The sequence below is a fragment of the Pleurodeles waltl genome, chromosome 8, assembly GCF_031143425.1.
Source record: "Pleurodeles waltl isolate 20211129_DDA chromosome 8, aPleWal1.hap1.20221129, whole genome shotgun sequence".
Classification (NCBI taxonomy): domain Eukaryota; kingdom Metazoa; phylum Chordata; class Amphibia; order Caudata; family Salamandridae; genus Pleurodeles; species Pleurodeles waltl.
In genome coordinates this window covers 1,110,101,834-1,110,125,007 of record NC_090447.1, presented here as the reverse complement: position 1 = coordinate 1,110,125,007, position 23,174 = coordinate 1,110,101,834, and positions in this window count along the sequence as shown.

Sequence of the window (23,174 nt, the reverse complement as noted above, 5' to 3'; positions counted from 1 at the left end):
TCCTCATACTTTGGCGCTAGACGCGTCTAACGCCAAAGTATAAATATGGCGTTAGTTTTGCGCCGAATTTGCGGCGAAAAAAACGACGCAAATTCGGCGCAAACGGAGTATAAATATGCCCCCAAGTTTCTGTGAGAGATTCTGTGCTTACCTCTGCTTGGGTTAGGTGATCCGTTCCTCTCTGAGAAAGCAGCTGTGGTGGGTAGCATTCTTTGTTGTAATCAGGCAGCAATTGATAGCGACCTTTAAACTTGGAACTGTACCTTTACCACTATCTACACTTCTCTTTCCAAACAAAGCCTATATTTTTTGGTTGGAGTTACAGCGGGAAGCAGTACTTTTGAGTTTTTAAACATGGCAAACTGAATGCCTGGTTGAGCATATCAATGTGGGATTTAGAAGCTTTTCCCTAAAGTACAAGCCGTCTCCGCATCAAAGGAAAATCACTCCCTGACATTTTCTCGAAACTCTCCTTTGGAGTATGGTGCCTATAGAAAAGCTTGTTTCAACGACCCTTTCCTACTGTGAAGTGACTTTAAAACATGAGTGAAAAAAGTGCCCACACCTGCCCTTGAGAGAGACAAGTGGTCATACTTCACCTGTCCCATCACAACTACTTGTCAAGCATATTGTGGTGTTACTTGGCAGCTGTGATATTTATATTTTGTTGTCTTGCAGATACAGTGCCCTTCCAGTGGGGACTAAGGCAAAAAAATTCAACTGTCTCATAGACAAAGGAGTAATTTAATTACTTTAAAAATTTCTGCCGGAGCTAAGGGCTCTTGGAAAATGAATTATATTCTCCACAGGAAGTCACTGGCTGGGGTTGGTTCCCTATTATTTAGTTCAGTTTTGGTGATGCATATATTGTTGCTATAAAATTTGTATTCTGAAATATTTTGCTGATGAAACTGAAAAATCATATGATTGACCCTAAGGTTGCAGTGTAGGAGCAATAACCTGCCAACCAGGTGTTGATATTTCTGTTAAGTAGTGCATAAGAAAATGTATGACATTAACAATTAGCATAAGGCATGTAGCAACGATACACATGCGTAATACAAAAAATACTGTGAACTGTATTTGAATAGTGGGGTTTACTTACAGGGTTTTCATGCATTGCATGATGAAAATATCCGTGTACATTTGAACATAATTGTTAGAAATTGGGTGTCTGGTTGGCAGAGCTTGGTACCCTGTCCAAGCAGGAACTACAATCCGAGTCAGGGTAACTCATAAAACACCCTAAATTAACCTGTTTTCACGTGCTGGCAGCTTGGTACAGAGCAGTCAGGCTTAAGAAGCAATGTGTAAAGCATACTTGAAACAGTAAAACAGTGAAAACCCAACACAAAAAGATGTCATACCTGGTTCAAAAAATAGGCTAGTCTAATGAACAAAAAAGAACAAACCAAAAATAATCCAATAAGTAGAACTCAAGGTTTGAATTTTTAAAAGTAAACTGAAATGTAGTGCTTAAAAGCATAAACAGCTGGTCTGTGTCAATTCTGAAAAGCCAGGCCAAAAGTGATGGAGCGTGGGTCTGATACAGGGACCAGCCTTGGCCCACTGAAAATTACCTTGGTTGCATCAAGAATGATGCAAGGAGCTGAGGAAGTGATGTGTCGTGATCGATTCTTCGCATATAAGCGATGTGTCGTTTCTGAGCATGCACAAAGTCGGAGATATGCCAGAAATTAAGGTGAAGCACCTCTCAATCAGCGATGTGATGTCCTTGATCCTCAGAACATCAGCGATGCGTCAGTATCAATGGAGATATTCCAGTTCTGAGCTGGGCAAAGGTGTTGATGCCTGGGTTCTAGATTGGAACAGTACTTTCCAAGGGTCCAGGACTGGATTGGCACCACTTGGCAGGATAATACTCACAGATGGCAAAGTCCTGGTGCTCTAGGTGATGCGTTGAAAATATTCTGGGACCCAGAGACATCAGAAAAACAAGAGTCAGGGAGCCCTTCGAGTCACTATAGTCCTGGGTTCAACTGATGTGCGTCCAATCCTTCTCATCCAGGCAAGGAGGGCAACAGTCAGCAGATCAGCACGGCAAAAAAGCAGTTCTTCAAGAGCAGCAGTCCAGCCAAGTAGCAGTTCTTGAAGCAGCACAGCAGTCCTTCTTCCTGGCAGAGTTTCCACTGGTCCAGAAGTGTACTGAGTTGGTAGGGTCAGAAGTCTAGTTCCTATACCGAGTGGTGCCTTTAAGGTGAAGTTGACTTCAAAGAAGGGCTTTGAAGTTCCGAGAGGCCCTCCCTTCCTGCCCTGGCTCCAGACCTACTACAAGGTCATTTGTGGGAATGTACTAAGCCCAGCTGTCACCCCACCCGGACTTGTCTTGAAGATAGGCTACAGGCACACAAGGCTAAGATTAGAAAAATGCCAACTTCTCTAAAAGGGGCATTTTCAAAATTGTAACAATAAATCTGACTTTACCATTAAAAAGGATTTATCGTTACAATTCCATAGGTATTAAACATGACAGGTCTACCCCTTCTTTTTCAGTAATTACAGCTTATTAGCTGTGATAAGGAATCCAAAATGTTATCCATTGGGAGGGGTATGCCTCACAGTAGTGAAAATGTACTTGGAAGTTTTTCACTACCAGGACATGTAAATCTTAAAAGCATATGCCCTGCCTTTTAATTGTATGCCACCCTACCCTATGGGCTACCTAGGGACTGCCTTAGGGATGATCCATATATTAATAATATTATGAGAGTTTTAAGGCTTGGCAGGGGGCCTCACATGCAAGTCAACATGGCAGTGCAACACTGCCTTCAGGCTGCAACAGCAGGCCTGGCACATGTTTTAAAGTTCTACTTAAATGGGTGGCACAAGCATTGCTGCAGGCCGTTTAGCATATATTGTGTCTGCTTAACTGCTGTTAAGTCCATTCAAGTTGTTTGGTAGTAACATTGTGACAAGTGAAAACCCTTTATTCAGTGCCCACAGTGTAATCTCCAAATGTATTCAGGTTCTGATGAGTGAAGACTGTGCTTAAAAGTATTCACTTCGTTACTTGGAAGAAGAGCAGTTTTAGCTCCTAATTGGAGGGACTTGGTTGCTCCCTCCTCACACTTTCTGTTGCCTCAACTAAATAAACAGAAAGTGTACCTGCAAATCCTTTCCATAGCATTTGGCGACCTGCACTTATTTCTCAGTGTATTTTTGGCCATTAATTGAAGCAGTCTTGTTCTGCTTTATTTTCACTTTTACTTTTCAGTGATCCTATAAACACTGAACATAGGAAATCTGCACTATGTTGTTGATGCAGTTTTTGTTTCATTTTGCAGGCCTATCTTTATAGGAGTACCTAATTAAGTGTTGTTCCTAATGCCCTTTCTATCAAAATAACCCACTCCAACATGGCAACTGTTTCTCCAGTGTGCCACAGAACAACGCATTTGGTTTGGGTTTCTAGTTATGAATCGTGGATTCTGTGTCTCAACAAGATTTGATTTTCCATATCACAGTGGTCTCAGCACTCAACAATACAAACCCTCCCAGGGCCTAGTCATTGAGCTACCCCAAACACCTCAGGTCCTCCAAACAGGATAGCCATGTTTAAGGACCATTGACTCAGCACCTCCTGTGAATCGTAGCTCCCAGGCACTAGTCTTTAGCCTCTGGCCCAATATCTTCTAGTCCTGTAATTGTATGCTGCCTCAGAAGAACTCAACATTTCCTCATCCAACTACCATGTTCCAAACTTTGGTCAATTTCTAGCAAATCAACAACGGTGTTTACCCCCCCCAACACTTTATCAGTTCAACCTCAAATGCTACACACTGGATTCTGGTGTAGAATCAGGCCATGTACTGTGACAAAGATGTCTTTAGTTGTGATTGACAGTCTGTGCCACAAGTGCTACCTACCAGCATTTCCATACTAGGGAAACAGCAGATGTAAAGACTCTTTTGATACTCACTGTCCAGGAAGGTCACGTAAAGATCATAAAGACATCCTGTTTTCTTCATTAGGTCAGCTCCACTGCGTATCACTTGTAGCATTTCAGAATTATTTTCCAATAATCACATAGAATGTGCGTGAACCTGTTAGAAACACTTCTATATGATCTGTATCATGACGTGGCCCAAAACATTTACTGTTAGATGTAAATGTGCTTACACTCCTATTCTTACTTTTGCTGTAATTCTGATCAGCTGACATTTAGACAAAAAGTATTGCTTTCCACAATAAATGGTATTGTGTTTCCTTTGGAAAGGTCTGCAAAAGGTACCTATCCTTCTACTGTAGTACATGATTTCTCAGTATTCTAAGGAGGGAGCATAGTTGAAAAGATATTCAGGCCCAGATTTATCATGCATCCACTCAACACTACCTTGTGCAGCCTTATGTTAGAATGTGTTGCGCCTTGCAACATCCAAATTCTATGTCATGGATGCACCGTAGTTACCATTCAGTGAACCATCACGCAAGGTCCAGAGATGCATCACACAGTGTGATGCAAAATGTTTTTTTCTTACAATGCAACATAACACAACAAAAGTTGAATTGTGTGCCATAAGACCTTCATGTGCCACAAATCAACATCGCATCACTCAAGAGTGCAATACTTTGCGTAAAGCTAGAAAATGTCATAGTGTGCAACCAAGTCATACTTAGAAAAAAAGAGAGCAACCAAGAAGGAGCAACAGGACAGGAGACCACCAATTCATAAGACATACTTAGGAAAAGGAAGAAGAATTTCTTCTTCACTGAGGAAACAAATTAAATACCTGTGACAGAAGTAACCAAATATTCAAATGTATTATTTGTCACCTCAAAATACATTAACAAGAAAGGAATCTTTATGGCAAGCTTTAACTGACAAGATCGACTGTGTTACACCAACAAGAAGAACTGTTGTGAAATATAAAAAAAGTTGGCATAACTTCAAACGAAAGAAAAACTGGCTAGGAACCTTAAGGTTGCAATGAGAATAAGAGGAGGACGGTATGTCCAGGAGGAGTTGAATCTATTGGAGGAGCAGCTGAAATCCATCATTCCATTGGAGTTGGTTGCTGGAGTCGAGGGTCAGGACAGTGCTGTCATAGAGGACCAACAAGATGTACAAGGAGAATCTGAACCAACAAGTGGTGCCACAATTTGTCACCACAGCATATGATAAAAGTTCATGTGACACAAGTACATTTTGGTAAAAGAGTAACAGACCTGTGCCAAACATTCAGATTTTATGCCAGAATACAACCAAACTTTAATTAGAGGCAACGTGTAAAGTATCTATGCAGTAGTCCAAACTGGAGTTAAATTAAAACACAACACAATAACAATAAAACAACACTTTTGGTAAATAGATTGAAGTAAAAAAATAACTTTAGTACCAACATTGTAAACCAATCTTGCGAACCAGAGTCATGTGACTTAAATGTGTCTTGGCCAAAGATTGAAAAACAGCAATAAGTGAAAACCGTGGTGATTTTGTTGCATTGGATTGTGACCAAATCACAAGTATAGGACAATTGGAACGGTGTGTGGGCCAATACAGGAGAAATTTAGACCCGCATAACTGTAGGTATTAAGGTAAATCCTGGTTTGCTGAGTGTAAGGAGTCCCTTTGTTGGGTATGGTTTGTTTCATAGTGCTTTAGATGTTGATGTGAGAAGATGTGTTGAGGGTTCTGCTGCACAGGATCATAGGTCCTTGGGGCCTTGATCAAGAGGTAAACCAACTCGCCTTTTAGGTTAATCTGTTCATTCAGGTTCAAAGAAACATGTCCACTACTTTTAATCTGACAGCAGATGTGGGGACAATCTTGACATTGCCCCCACAGACCTGAGGTGTTGTGCTTATCCTGGGCCCAGCTTGTCTGGACTGCCAAAACACTGTTTTCCACTCCTTTGTGACTCAGCTCAGACCGAGTGTATGTGATGTGCAAGTGTGTTAAATGACACCTTTTTCCCCTTATGAAGTATGAGCTGCTCCATCATGCTGACATCTGTCGGTCTTTGTCTCACCCTCCATGTACAATACACAAATACAAACACAAATCTACACATGGTTATGTGATTCAAGATAAATGCACCAAATGCTCAGGGCAACACAATGTTCCATTTAAAAAATAAGTGACATATTTTATACTCTAAAACTAAATGTTCTACATCATAGTGTTCTATCGTATAATATAATTATAAACCAAATCTACTTTCATACTTGACCCCAGGCAAAATCCCCCACTTATGATAGGTCATAAGGTAATCTTATTCCATCCTTTGGGAGATGTAGACCTCATAGTGTTGACAAACTGCAAATCTCATCTCATTTTATTACAACCAGAACATGGTAATTTCAAAGTGCATGTGGAATGAATTAAATACATTGCACCCTACCTCCTGGACTGTTTTGGCCCTACATCAGGCATGATGTATATTTAGTACAATGTGCTGTCAGGGACTTGCAAAAAGTATGTTGTGGCTGGTACAAATAGCGGCATAAATATAAACACTGTGGCTGCACTGGTGGGCCACAGTCAGGTGAAAAGACCTAGACAAGTGTGTGCCACAATGAGTGGTGGATGTGCACTAGTTGCTTGTAATTCACAGGTCCTGGGTACATGTAGTATGACTTTACTAGGGACTTAGACAAAAAAAAAATTGATATTTGGGTGTAAGCTTATGTAACCACATTGAAAGAAGAGAGCACATCAGAATTGCATGGCATACTTAAAGTTAGCTGAAGCCTAAGGGCACACAAAATAAGTCCCATTTATCAAGCTTTTGAGTCACACTAGCAGCCCACAAGGAGATGCAAAAGTGACACAAAATCACAATTGGGTTTACCAAGCCATGCAAAGTCACCTTTTGTGACCCTGCGTGGCTTGATAAATCTAGAGTGATGCAAGACAGTGCAAACCCTTGCCTTGTATTACTCTCTGGCAAGGAGCCATGCCATGGGAAGAGTGTGGGTGTTCCCACACATCCACACAACCAGTTTGACACATTCCCAGATTTACCAACACTGGCAGACTTGGGAATGCATCTGAATTTCAACCCTACTCACCGGAGGCGTAACAAGGAGAAATATCTTTATTTTTCTTTCTTCGTTCCTTTTACCAGGTGTGCTTCATTGTGCAGCACATGTAGAAAGAGAAGTGCCACTGAGGATTGATTTGGTTTAGGAAGGTGTCCCTTTCTGTGCTGAAAAATCCCTGCCTGCAACACAGGAATTCTTGCACATGGTACAAAAGTGTCTGCTTTGGCTCTAAAAAGTAATTTATACCCCAGTGCGGCCATAGAGCAGAAATGAGCCATATACTGGTAAATATGGCTCATCCTACTACTCTTCCTTTCACGTAGCACAGCGTAGCAAGATGGTTTACTGTTTTGTGTTGCGTTGTGTGAAATGATTGTGAACATTGGAAGAACTCAGCAAATACAGGAGGCTGCAAGTGAATATCTTTGTGTGAAATTACACCAAGGATGCTAGGTCCTACAATAGTAATACTAAAAATTGAAATTGATGGTGTGATGATAGTCCACTTGGTTAATACATAGCATACACTACAATTTGGACATATTATATACTTTAACGTAATGATGGTAAAGAGACTGTCTAGGACAATCTGTAATGTTAAGGAAAATACAGGGTCCCTCCACAAATCAGGAGAGTGATTCAGGGAAATTAACAATAAGTAAACACTAACCAACTCTCCTACTGATTCAATAAAGCAAGTTATTCTCAACAACAGCCTAAATGATATTCAAACATTTATTAATCCATACTCAAAAATATGTATATATATATATATACATATATATATACATAATTCTTTCTCAAATTAATTCAACAACCCCTATCTGCTCAACCACTCTTAGTCAAACGGTCTACACACATAAACATAAAACTACACACAAAAACAACAATAGACTAATGACTCCAAATAAGATGTAAATATAGACAAAAACAGGACACCGGAATGACAAATAATTACAAACACAATAATATCTCACAACTGCAGAGTAACAATCATCACAATATTAGATAAATGATGAATTAGGACATTGCACCCATCTGTATATACTTAAGTTAATTTTGCAATGTACTGATTGACAAATCTATTATTATTGGAGAGAAATTATGAATTAGGGATATATGGGTGTGATGTCTTAATTTTTGACAAATTTATCATTGGAGAGAAATTATGAAGTATATACAGATGGGTGTGATGTCTTAATTCATCATCAGATGGAGATGGAATCTGGCCTCCAGGAGGCCGCAGGTGCGCTCTATTATCCTCCTAGTTCATCCATGTGCCTCATTGTAGCGTTCCTCTGCCCTTGCCCTGTGATTCCTCACTGGGGTCAGTAGCCATGGTAGGTTGGGGTAACCAGAGGCACCTGCAAATATCAAGGGACAACTGTTAGACATCCTCCAAACATTAGGGAATCTCCCATACCCAGACAACAACTGAAACTGTGTTGGGACTTTAGGCTCACCTATTAGCCACACACGGTGCCTCTGGAGTTGCCCAATCAGATAAGGGATGCTGCTATTCCCCAAAATGTAAGCTTCATGCACTGAGCTAGGATACTTGGCATTAACATGGGAGATGAACTGGTCTGCCAAACACACCATCTGCATATTCATAGAATGATAGCTTTTCTGGTTTCTGCACACCTGTTCGTTCCTGCGGGGGGTGAGAAAAATGTCACATGTGTCCTATGAATGGCACCAATGATGTTGGGGATATGTCCCAGGGCATAAAAGTCACCTTTCACCTTTCACTGTGGGCAAATACTGTAGCTGCGCATGTGTTTCGGCAGAGCAGATAACACTCTGGACAACACGTTAGAGAACATTGGCTGGAACATCCCTGATGCCAATGCTACTGTTGTTTGAAAAGACCCACTGGCTAGGAAATGGAGTACAGACAGGACCTGCACTAGAGGGGGTATTCCTGTGGGATGGCGGATAGCTGATATCAGGTCAGGCTCCAACTTGGCACACAGTTCCTGGATTGTTGCACGACACGACAACGGCCACAGTGTCTGGGGAATGGGCCCCTGCCTTCACTGTGGAGGAGTTGGAGAAACTGGTGGATGGGGTCTTCCCCCAGTACACGCAATTGTACGGTCCTCCAGACAAACAGGTGAGTCAACTGTGTGCATAGTGGATGGCACATGATTGTATGGAGTGTTGTGGATGGAAGAGGGCGGGGGACAGGCCAGCATGTGAGGATGGTGTGTGTATGCATGTCTGGCCCAGGGTGGGAGGTTTGTGGGCAAGGTGTGAGAAGAACTGTACAGCTGTACGGAGAGTAACATCCATTATAACTTCACTTTTCCTCTAGGTCAGCGGCCACCAGAAGAAGGGTATTTGGCGTGCCATCGCCAAGGGAGTGCAGACCCTGGGGTTCTACCATAGACGGAGAACGCCCACTGCCGGAAAAGATGGGAGGCTCTGCACTGCTGGACAAGAAGAGGCCCAGCTGGGGATGGCCTCCCAATGTGGAAGGGGTGCCTGTTGCACCATGACCCCCGGATGTACCGGATCCTGGAGGTGGCATATCCTGAGTTGGATGGGCACTTGAGGGCATCACAGCAGCCACAAGGGGGTGAGTACACTCTCATTCAGCTGACCCTGCGCACTTGATGAGGTGTCTGGGTGGGGGAGGTGGGCTGTGGATTCCCCTAGGCCAGGGCAGACGCGCAAAGGTAGATCCATCGAGTTGGAGGCTCATTCAGACTCCAACCCCAAGGGTGGTATTTGCCCTCTACACCTAGTCAGGCTCCCATGGGTTCCAGCTGTGCATGAAATGTGTCTAAACAGAGTCCCCCTTGGGCATGTGCTTTTCCCCTGCACTGTCAGTGCATGGCTTACTGCATAGGGCTGCTCCCTGTGTGTTGTGTCTGCCAACGGTAGTGGTGTTGCAGGCATTGACCATGTGTCTCCTATATCTCCCCCCCTTTTGTTTTGTCACCCTGTCCTTGCTTGCATTAACATCATCTGGCAGAGGAGCAGTGGCACTGGAGCAGGAGGGAGCTGCATCCCACATGGCCCTGGAGGGTGCAGTAACGGAGTCAGAAGGCACCATTGGGACAGAGGACGAGGGGAGTTCCACGACGGGGACAGGAGCAGACACCAGCGACAGTGACTCCTTCTCTGATGGGATCTCCCTTGCGGTGGTGGGCACCTCTGTGCCCACCGCATCAACAGGTACAGCTGCAACCCCCCTACCAGCACCGCCCTCCCAGCAGCCCCTCATTGGGTTTCCCATCCCCGCTCACCAAGGAGGGTGGGCATCTCCTTCGCTCCAGGCACCTCAGCCCCTGCCCCAGTCAGCCCTGCTGCCCTCAGTGAGGAGGTTATTGAACTCCTGAGATCCCTCACTGTTGGGCAATCTTCCATTTTGAATGCCATCCAAGGTGTTGAGAGGCATTTGCAGCAAACAAATGCATACCTGGAGGGCATTCATTTTGGGCAGGCGGCCCAACAGAGAGCATTTCAGGCTCTGGCCTCAGCACTGATAGCAGCCATTGTCCCTGTGTCCAGCCTCCGCCCTCCAACTTCCTCCACCCGGACCCAATCCCCTGTACCTCAGCCTATCTCAAGCACACCATCTGACCAGCATGCACAGTCATCAACGCACAAGAGTTGGCATGGCAAACATAAGCACCACACATCCCACAGGCACTCACACAAGCACCATCCCCTTGCAGACACACCAACATCCACTGCCGCCACTGTGTCCTCCTCCTCCACATCCTCCTCCACCCTCCCTGTCTCATCTCCACTCACACCTGCGTGCACCACATCCTCAGCCACTGCCTCCATCACCAGCACGCCCATCACCACACACCGCTCATGTGCACTCACCACCCAACTACCATTCACACATCCCCTGTGTCCTCTCCCAGTGTGTCTTTGAGTCCTCTTCCCAAACTACACAAACGCAGGCCCACACTCACTCAACAGCCATCCACCTCACAACAGCCTCCGGTCCATGCACCTTCATCCAAATTCAGCAAAAGTACACCTCCTACAACCACTACCTCTTCCTCCACTCCCAAACCCCCTCCATCTTCCCGTCCTAGTGTGTCTAAGAAACTCTCCCTGGCTAGCATTGACCTCTTCCCTACACCTCCCCACCGTCCTTCCCCTAGGGCCAGGCTGTCCAGGTCCCAGCCCAGCACCCCAGCCACCAAATCCTCCAGGACAGTGGTCTCAGCAAGTTCGGTCACATCGTGGATGGCACACATCAAGGCTGCCAGTGTGTCACCTAGCGAGACCAAGAAGCAGGCCATTCCGCCAACCCGCCAAGGTGAAGAAGGTGCCCACATGCCGTAGTGAGAAACCGCACCTAACAGCAAGCAAGGCCTCCTCCAAGCAAAAGGGAACAGTGGCAAGGTACCAGCAGCAACATCGAAGGTGGGGAAAGGACACAAGCCAAAGAGCATGTCAGGACAGGGCACGGTGGCTCCGGCTGAGGGACCAGAGTCACCCCTTCTGTCAACCACAACACCAACCTGTATGGCGGTGGACACCGCCCCCTGAATGTCTGCTGCCTCAGCACCAGTCCCCAGCATCATCCCCAGTGGGCAGCCATCCAAGGCTGCAGGAGATGTCCTGCTGTGTCCCTCAACAGGTGCAGACGCATGCACCACCGCCAGCAACTCCGCCACAGACACTGCCGCAGCCACCGCCACCAGCCCCACTACGTGCTCAAACAGCTGACATGGCAATCATCCCCAGTAGCCAGCCATCCGAGACGGCAGTAGACTTCATGGACCCTGCCCAGCTTACATGAGGCATGACTCCCAACACTGTTTGTACCAGCAGGTGGCAGGCGAAGTCACAGCAGGGTTGAGTGTGTCTCTGCCTCCATGGAGTATCATGCTACCTGTTCCCAGGCAATCTCGTGGCACACACACCCAGGTGAGGGAATGGGACCTGCCACACTGCATGTGAAGCACTCTGGGCACCAAGCCCCTTCCAGAACCAGTGGAGATTCACATCCACTACCTCAGTTCTTGGCAGGATGAAGCACTCTGTGCACCAAGCCCCCTCCAGAATCAGTGAAGATTCACATTCACTACCTCAGTCCTTGGCAGGATGAAGCACTCTGGGCACAAAGCCCCCTCCAGGACCAGTGGAGATTCACACCCACTTGAGAGACTGTAGCTTTGCACTCCCCAGGATAAAGCAGTGGGCAAACCACCCACTAGAGAGACTTGTTAGACTGTGGCTTTGCACTCCCCAATATAAAGCAGTGGGCAAACCACCCACTGGAGAGACGTGTGAGACTGTGGCTTTGCACTCCCCATGATACAGCAGTGGTCAAACCACCCACTGGAGAGACTTGTGAGACTGTGGCTTTGCACTCCCTAGGATACAGCAGTGGGCAAACCACCCACTGGAGAGACTTGAGAGACTGTGGCTTTGCACTCCCCAGATTACAGCAGTTGGCAAACCACCCACTGGAGAGACTTGTGAGCCCCCTCGTGGAGCAGTGGCATCATCTGTTCATCCGGCTGAGGTGCCCCCCTCCCCCTGAGGTGTCTGTTTATTTTCCATCTGATCCCCCTGCAGTGTTCTCTCCGTTTCGAGTCAAGTATTTTGTGTGGGCTTCGCCCATGCATTTTGGGACACTGATCCATGGACAATAATTTCACTAATATCTGGACTTGTGTAGTTGGTTACATATTTGTATATACTGCTATTTGAATTTGGCCTATCTGATATTTCAATGATTACACTTGTTTCAATCATTTCCTTTTGTCCTTGCGTTCTTCCAGGGGGTGACGGGGTGTATATGTAATGTTGCTGCATGTACTTGTGTGTATGGTGTTGTGGGTGAGGGGTGGGGGTGTTGCATGTGTGTGTCACTCTCTTTTTCCTCCCCCCTCCCCTGTGTGCTAGGTGCAGTACCATGGTCGTCGCAGGCGTCTTTGCTGCTCCTGATACAAGAGGAGGTAGACCAGAATGGGCAGGACCTGTAGTTCGGGCTCCATGGCGTCCTGGTTCCTCATTGGGTGTCGAGAGGTGAGTGGTTTCCGTTCCAAGTCCTGTTCCCGCCATGCTTTTGATGTTGTTGGAAAAGGTGGCGGATAGGCGTCTTGTAATACAGTGGGCGGAACCTTGTCTTCCGCCTGTCTGTTGGCGGTTACCGCCGCCGTGCTTTTGATGTCGTTGGTACTGCCCTGGAAAAGGTGTCAGATAGGCATCTTGTAATACAGTGGGCGGAACCTTGTATTCCGCCTGTCTGTTGGCGGTTACCGCCGCAGAGTTTGTTTCTATCGCCATGGCGGTCAGAGTGTTAAAGTGGCTGTCTATATTGGCGGTTTCCGCCATGGTAGTGATTCCATTTTTTTTTGCGCCGGCCTGTTGTCGATATTACCGCTCGTTTAACACCGACCTCCAGGGTTGTAATGAGGGCCTATGTCGGTTCTTGAAAATGACAATCATTAAATGAAGAATGGTAACTTCATCTTCTGCACAGCAGCCTGTTGATGATGATAAGCCTGACCTTGTCTTCACCCTACCCCCCTATGGATGATGACACCTACAATCAACTCTTATACTATAACACTCCTCCTATGGCCTTGGCAAAGGAAGACATCACTGTTTGGGTCTCCAAATGAACCAAACCAGACTGTGTATAATTCACCTGTTCACCACGCAGGCAGCATGGACTTTGATGATCCCCAAGTCACGTCTCAAAGAAGAGTGGTAGGGGTCCAGCACCGTATGGTAAGAAAACAGTGGACACACTTGAAAGAGTCTACATATGTCTCAGCCCCATTAAGGATTAGAGAGGGGATGTAAGAGACTCCAGGTCTTGGCGACATGGAATGGATGCCTCCTTAGCATACATTGCTGGTTTGATGATGAGTGGGTTCAAAAACTAAAACCCTTATATATCTCACAACAGTGATGTACAACAGCATCCATTTTTTAAAACAGTCCTTGGATCAGGTACTGGATACCTTGCGGAACTGATTAGAAGCGAAGATGGATTCCTATATATTATTAACTAGTACCCTCAACAGCAACATCCTTGCTGTGTTGCAGTACCACCAAGCCCTCGCCAGGGAATACCAAGCAGCCTAACTGGCATTCACTGATGTTATAGAGACAGGGAGCTGTGTGTCTTCATCATCTGATGTCTGTGGTGTGGAAACAACCTTTACTCTTCAGCCTCTAAATCCACCACCCCAACAACAAAAAGAGGATGAGCACCCTCAGAGAATGCAGAGGTATAGGGCCAGATGTTTCATGGATTTTTGCAATCGCAAACAGACCGATCGGAATGCATTTTGTTATGTTTGAATTCCAATTTGCAATTCGGTAACTTGTTACTGAATCGACAATGGAAATTGTGACTACATACCGATTCGGTATTAGGAAGGGCCTTGTCAATATCGAATTGCAGCAGTATGTAGGAATGTTTTGTGACCAAAATGCGGTCGCAAACATTTGCATTTTACCTTCTACTTCAAGTACCCACGGACCACTGCCTACTCTTAAAAAAGGAAAGAAAACATTTCATTTTTCTTTTTTAAACACATCTTGTTTTCCTTTAAGTTTAAGGAAAACAGGCTGCATTTAAAAAAATAGCTTTATTCAAAAGCAATCAAGATTTGGTTGTCTGCTGATCCCAGCAGGCCCCCATCCCTGTGATTATAGCCATTCACAATGGTTCCCAAATTTGCGAGCCATTGTGAATCACTAAATGAAACTCCTGGAGTTACATACATTCAAGTAGAGATTACGTAATTACGATTTACAGATAATCACATTTAGGTAATTGCTATTTGGATAAATGATACCTCTGGCCCATAGTGTCCACTAGTATGAATACAATGTTCCCTGTGAACATTGATAAGTGTGTTTTGGTCTGGTCATTCTAGTGGTATGTGTTCATCATCTTGCCACCCTATTATAAAACAACTCCAGTCTTGAATTGGTGATATACTGTTGTTCTTGGTCATATGTATGACACTTCTACAATATTTTCTCATTTATATGATGTATTTATTTCCTCCTCTACCTCCACCTTCTCCTTTTTGAATGTGCAACTCAAATAGTATGTACAACAAATAAGTTATGTAAATACATTTACCGACAACGAATATAAAAATATGTGGGTATATGTCATGTTATGTACTGTAGGACATCAGAGCTCATGTCGTGCTGTGGTGATTTGTCTGCAGATTTTCATGTAAAGTTATCAGTTATCACAGATTAAAGTCTAAATCCTTAGAAATAATAATCATTTTCCTTCATAAAGATTTTTTTCTTTATAAACCATATCAACCACCCATGTAAATTAGAAAAATATTTATTCTCACAAACATTTGAACACTATTAAAAATATCTGTCTTACAATAAGACTATACTACCTACTGTGATCTATGTTGTCCTATATCTACAACTATGTAAATCTAACTTAACTATCTAAAACACAAGACAGATTATAAGATATGAATAAACACAAGACCTACATATACCACGCCCTGCACATATACTACCTTAAAACACAAACTAAATAAATATAGGCCCTCATTAAGACCCTGGCTTTCTTTTGACCAGCAGGGTAAATGTGGTAGTATCACCGCCAACAGGCTGGCAGTAAATACCGCCACATTATGAGTGTGGCGGGTCGGCTGCTGCCAACCTGCCACATCTCCAGTCATACCACTATGACGGTATGAACCACTGGGCCAGAGATGTACATCTCCGCCCCGGCGGTCCACAGCAGACCGCCGGTGGCATTATGAGCCAGCCTACCGCCATGGTTTCTGCTGCGGTACCACCGCTACGAAAACCATGGCGTAAGTCTACCGGTGACAGGGAATTCCTTCCCTGTCACTGGTAGACTGCTACCCCACCCCCTCAGCAAGCACCTGACCTCCCACCCAACCTAAACACATAGCAACCCCAGCCCGTCCCCACATACAGACACACACACGCACCACACTTACACTCTTTCACCTCCACTTTCAGATATGCATCCACTCACACTCATCCGTAAATGCATTCACTCACACATACTCAAACTCATCCATACACAGATTCACTCACACATACTGACGCGCATTCAGGCATGCATTCACTCAAACATACTGACACACATTTAGGCATGCATTCACTCACAAATACTGACACCCATTGAGGCACGCATCCACACAAACATACTAACATGCATTCAAGCATTCATCCACAAAAACATACTCACACGCATACACACTCACATGCAGACAAGCACTCACAGAAACATTCATAGACGCATTCACTCACACGCATGCAACCATGCATTCACCATAACACTCACAGATGCATTCACACATGCACACACACATTCATACACATAGGCAGACACCACACACAACACTCCCCACCCTCCCACCCCCCTACCCTCTCGAATGCCTGACTTACTTTTTCCGGTGAGGAGGTTGTCCGACAGGGAACTGGAAGGGGAGCTGCAACCGCCAGCAGCACCCCACCAGCAGGACACCGCCAGGCCGTATTACATGTCTTAATATGGCTGGCAGAGTCCTACTGGCAGGGCAGTGCAGGTGGTAGCAACGTCAGAGCGCCACCGTCCGCCAGCATGGCTACTGCTGGATTTTCACCCAAAATGTGGTGGAAATCTGGCAGTACCCATTATATGGTGAGCAGAGCACCACTGGCAATCTTCTGGTACCCGTGGCTTCAGCAGTTAATGAGGGCCATATTTTTTTGTATTCTTTCAAACATTAAACATCACCCCCCACAAACGTCTCTACATAATAATTCAATACTAAAATTAACTACTAATACCTAACTACTTTACACTATATCTACACTGCATCTATACTACATATAATACCTATGTCACTGCACATATAATCAAACAATATACAAATGGAGGGAAGAAATGAGGGAATACCAGAAGATGGAGAGACAGTAGGTCTACCATCTTTTCATCATGACTGCAGCAATCTGTGATGTTTTTCATCCACACATTCAGTTTCTCAAATTACCCACTCATTAGCTGCAAACTTTCGTGTTTTACCCTTAGATAGCACAGTTTTCCAGTTCAATGTTTTGACCTTAATAATTTGTTTTAAGTCATGTTTTGTAGCTGTAGAATTGCTCATTTTCTTCGTGGTATTCTTGTGCCCTTAAGGTGTGGTGGTGCTGGTAGATGTTGATAGCATTGCAGGTGATGGTAAATGGGCTCATGTGCTTTTTGCCTTTTTCAGCTTCATAGAATGTACCCATCATCCCAAAACCTTTTGCCACCTGGAATGTTTTTTCATAAAGGGCTTTTCCTGAAGCATATTTGTTCTGCTTTGTTCATATTGGCTGCACAATAGGAAATTGACATTTTCGTTCTGATGATTACTAAAAGGAGAGTTTGTTGTCACACACTCACCTGGTTCCAACAGTGGAGTCAATGCTAGACCTTTAATCCCACACAAAGCAAAGAATGAATTTAAGTGACAAAAATCTTAGGACCAGATGTATGAAAGCCTTTTCCAGGTCACAAATGGCCCATTTGCAACCAGGAAAAGGCTTTTCTCCTTGTAACAATCCTATTCTGGAAGTTGGTAACCTATTTCTGACACGCAAAATTGGTTTGAGAGTCGCTATTAGGAAGGGGCTTCCTCATAGCAAGTCGAAACGGGATGTAGGATTGTTTTGCGACTGTGAGTTCAGTCACAGAACCCTTTCTCCTTTGTGAAAGGAAGGGAAAATATTTTCTCACAACAAAGTGGTTCCCCAAACCACTGCCTACTCTGGAAAAATGAAAAGAAAACTTTTCATTTTTTTGTTTGAAATGCATCCTATTGTCCTTTAAGGTAAAATAGGGTTTATATACCTGATGGGAAGACTGTTCCAGAAAGACAAGTGGCTCACATGGAAGGGCTGGAAAGTTCCAATGGAAACCTGGGAGTAAGTAAGTGTTAACGTAACAGATGAGACCCTTTGCAGAAGCAGGTATAAATGATGGCTGGAAAACAATTAATCAACTGCCGGAACCAGTATTGGTCATTAGAGACAATGGGGGTCATTCTGACCCCGGCGGTCTAAGACCGCCGGGGCCAGGGTCGGTGGGAGCACCGCCGACAGGCCGGCAGTGCCCCGCAGGGCATTCTGACCGCGGCGGTTCGGCCGCGGTCAGAAGAGGCAAACCGGCGGTCTCCCGCCGGTTTACCGCTGCCCTTAGAATCCCCCATGGCGGCGCAGCTTGCTGCGCCGCCATGGGGGATTCTGACACCCCCTACCGCCATCCTGTTCCTGCCGGTTCGCCCGCCAGGAACAGGATGGCGGTAGGGGGTGCCGCGGGGCCCCTGGGGGCCCCTGCCGTGCCCATGCCACTGGCATGGGCACGGCAGAGGCCCCCGTAAGAGGGCCCCACAAAGTATTTCAGTGTCTGCCTAGCAGACACTGAAATACGCGATGGGTGCAACTGCACCCGTCGCACCTTCCCACTCCGCCGGCTCAATTCTGAGCCGGCATCCTAGTGGGAAGGTTGATTTCAGATCTCAGAATCACCGCCGCGGTCTTTCGACCGCGGTGCGGTGTTCTGACGGCGGAACCTTGCCGGACGGCCTCCGCCGTCTGCCAAGGTTAGAATCAGCCCCAATAGGTCATGCCAGTTGGCACCAATATCCAAGGCAAGTAGAAAATTACATCTAAGGGTTACATGTAATAGGTAAAGGTGGCTGAAGCTAATAAATTAGGAAACATGATACTCTTTCAGACACGTAACCATGGGGAGCAGTAGTACAGGATGTTCAAGGGGGTGAAAAGCTCTGAGAGGGAAATAAGGTTTTGCAGGAGGCCATGAACTGCCACAGGGGAAATGCTGCATGAGTCCTGGGTGCAAATCCCACAGAACTGAGGGCACAAGTGGGGTTTGTGACATTTGGTCATGAATAACTGTACCTCATGTTCCACATGTATTTCTGCCATGATATGCTATGAGCACTTATAAGTTATCATTTGCCATTGGCAGGCCACGTCTATGTACAAGTGAGAGGACTGTTCACATAAATTTTGACTTCCTTCAAGTAATCAATATGTCTGTACTACTTTATTCAAACCACAATACTTCCATCATTGAAAAAATGGAATTGACATACACTAAGCATGTATTTTATATTGCTATCCAAAGATACTTGAAATCCTCTGATGCATCAACTGCTGCAGCATCGAAGGCAATTATCTAGTCATAAGTGGCCACTGCATACATAAACCACAGGTACTGAACTTTCTAACTGCGGCATTTTGTGGACTTGTTTGTATTGACATGAATATTTATTGATGCAATGCAATACAGCAAGATACAGGGTTGCAGTATGCTGTGTGAAAGGGAGAGTGATGGAAAGAACCATATTTAGTCTTTGATGGTGCATGCATGTTCTAGGCCTGTTCCAAGATGTGGTGGTTATCAAATTGTAAAATCCCTTCATTTGAATGTGACACATGCCACCTAGTGTAATTTGTTGCATTTTACCCAATGCCAACATGTAGCATTCTATTGATGTTAAAATGGTGAAAGCTCAAAATGTATGGATACGCTATGTTGGATATGGGGTCTTTGGTTGACAGTCAGGTTACCCCCTGTCCAAGCAAGGACCCTCACTCTAGTCAGGGTAAGACGCACACAATCTAAACTATCCTGTGCCCACCCTCTGGTAGCTTGGCACTGAGCAGTCAGGCTTAACTTAGAAGTCAATGTCTAAAGTATTTGTACAATAAAGCATGCAATAACATCACAAAAATACAGCACACAGTATTATAATATTTATCTGGATAAATGCAGGTCAAAACGATTAAGATGCAATGAGTATATGTTGATAATATCACTGTAGAAATTATATAAAGTGCGTTAAAAGCAACATATATTTCTTGCAAGCACAAAGTAGCCGGTTTGCATTCAAAATCCCCGCAAGGAACCACAGAGAAGGAGATGTGTGGAAAACAGCGTCGATTTCTCGGGACGCATATGGCAATGCATCATTTATTTTCTACGCAGGGAAGGCTTTGACTTAATTTCTTGTGCTCTGTCTTGGATCCTCTTCGTGTTGCGTGGATTTCAGACACCCCGGGGACGATGCGTTGAAATCCAGCACTGGCAGGACAAAGTCACAGAGGCTGCGTCGATCCAGTGGGCGTTGCATGGAAAATTCTACTGCACGGCAGGTGCTGGATTGATTCCTCTCAGAAAGTCGGGCTATGTCATTTTGGCTCAGCTATGCGTCGATCCAGTGGGCTGTGCATCAAATTTCTGCTCGCTACGCTGGTGTCGCGTCGATCTTCTCATTGCAAAGTCAGGATGTGTCATTCCGGTTCAGCATGCAGTGATTTTGTCACCACGATGCAGACTGTGTGTTGTTTCTGGCAGGCAGTGCATCGATTTACGCCACACCGGTATTTCTTCTTGCAGGAATGCAGTCTTTTTGGTCCTGAGACTTCAGGGAACAGGTGACAAGCTCTATCCAAGCCCTTGGAGATCACTTCTCACCACAGCCAGAGAGCAGCAAGTCTTGGCTTGGCAGTTCGGGCTGGACTGTTCCCATGGAGAACAGGGTAAAGACTGATTTGCATATGGCTGGGTCCAAACTGGGGTGGCATGTTGAGCAAAAGAACAATGGATTAAACCCAGATCTGTGACTGGGGGTGAGTCTTTGAAAGGTTTCAACTTTCCGTCCATCATCCTTTTGTGTTGCTAAAGTTGCCCTAAGTGGGAAGGGTATGCCAAGACATGGGCCCCTTGGTCACTGGCCACTGGATTCAAGCTAGCCTAGCTGATGAAGGGTGATACCCTGAAACCGGTCCTAGGATGCTTGTTTCTGATCCAGGAAGGACCTGGCTTGGCAGTTCGGGATGGACTGTTCCCATGGAGAACAAGGTCAAGACTGATTTGCATATGGCTGGGTTCAAACTGGGGTGGCATGTTGAGCAAAAGAACGATGGATTAAACCCATATCTGTGACTGGGGGTGAGTCTTTGAAAAGTTTCAACACTCCGTCCATCATCCATTTGTGTTGCTAAAGTTGCCCTAAGTGGGAAGGGTATGCCCAGACGTGGGTACCTTGCTCACTGTGCCACTGGATTCAAGCTAGCTTAACTGATGAAGGGTGATAACCTGAAACCGGTCCTAGGATGCTTATTTCCGGTCCAGGAAAGACCTGGCTTGGCAGTTCAGGCTGGACTGTTCCCATGGAGAACAGGGTCAAGACTGATTTGCATATGGCTGTGTCCAAACTGGGGTGGCATGTTGAGCAAAAGAATGATGGATTAAACCCAGATTTGTGACTGGGGGTGAGTCTTTGAAAAGTTTCAACACTCCGTCCATCATCCTTTTGTGTTGCGAGAGCAGCAAGCCAGCAGAGCAACAGCAAGGCATCAGACCTTCTCAGAAAGTAGTCAGATAAGCCCTTTGGGCAGTCAGGCAGTTCTTCTTGCAAGCAGATTCTGTTTCAGGGTTTCTTCTCCAGGAAGTGTCTGAGTTGGTAGGGGCAGAGGCCCTGTTTAAATACACAAATGGGCCTTTGAAGTGGGGGAGACTTCAAAGAGTGGCTTAGAAGTGCATAAGGTCCCCTTTCAGTTCAATCCTGTCTGCCAGGGTCCCAGTAGGGGGTGTGGCAGTCCTTCGTGTGAGGGCAGGCTACTGTCCTTCGACATGTAAGTGTCAGGCCCTCCACCCTCCCAGCCCAGGAAGACCCATTCAATATGAAGATGTATGCAAGTGTGGCTGACCATCCTGTATTTGGGGTTTGTCTGAGTGAATGCACAAGGGAGCTGTCAACTAAACCTAGCCAGACATGGATTATAAGGCACAGAAGTACTTAAGTGCAGGGAAATGCTCACTTCATAAAAGTGGCATTTCTAAAATTGTAATATTAAATCCAACTTCACCAGTCAGCAGGATTTTGTATTACCATTCTGGCCACACTAAATATGACCTTTTTACTCTTCTCAGATCAGAGGCTACTACTCAATCAGTATATGAGTGTAGCCCTAATGTTAGCCTATGAAAGGAGCAGGCCTCACAATAGTGCAAACCGAATTTAGGAGTTTTTCACAGGACATGTAAACTACACAGGTACATAACCTGCCTTTTGTCTACACAGCACGCTGCCCTATGGGTTACCTAGGGCCTACCTTAGGGGTGACTTATATGTAGAAAAGGGGGAGTTTTAGGCTTGGCAAGTCCTTTTAAATGGCAAGTCGAATTGGCAGTGAAACTGCACACACAGGCTTTGCAATGACAAGCATGAGACATGGTTATGGGGCTACTTAAGTGGGTGGCACAATTAGTGCTGCAGGTGCACTAGTAGCATTTAATCTACAGGCACTAGGCACATATAGTCCACTTTACTAGGGACTTATAAGTAAATTAAATAAGCCAATTGAGTATGATCCAATGTCATCATGTCTTTATGGCAGACCACATATGCACTTTAGCACTGGTTAGCAGTGGTAAAGTGTGCAGAGTCCTAAAACCAGCAAAAACAGTGTCCAAAAAGTGGAGGGAGGTAGGCAAAAAGTTAGAGGAGACCACTTTAAGGCTGGCAGGTCTAACAGGCTATCACACCCAATCAGCACCTCTCCTATGTAACGCATCCCTTGTGCTGACTAAAACAAACCATCATACATGTCTGCATTATGTTAATCTGCATTTAGAAACCTAATCAAGACCACTGTAGTTGCCCTGGTGTGACTTTGGACATTAGACGTGATCCTTGCCTTGCCCTTGTGTCAGTTTGCTTGATACAAGGCAAAAGAAAACCCTGCATATAGGACCACCCTATGTCTTCAGTATAAATGTTGTCGACCAGATTTATAATTTTTCACACAATGCAACACAGCATGCCACCTTGCTGCGCTATGCTGCATGAGAGGGAAAGGGCTGGTATGTGACGTATGTACCATTATGCAATGCATTCCTGTTCTGTCTTAGAACTGGTGCACTTTTGGGTACCTAGTACCAATGCAGACCCCCTTGTGTCATGGTGCAAGGGTGCCCATGTAGTAGTCACAATTGTTTTTGTGTAGGAAGGTACACCTTCTTAGAAAAAAAAAAAAAACTCATTGCCATTTTCCTCTTTCTATGTGTGTTCCAGAATACATCACACATAGAAATAGGAAAACACAAGGATAAATAAACACATCTCTCCTTGTTCCACCTGACTTCGGGAGGC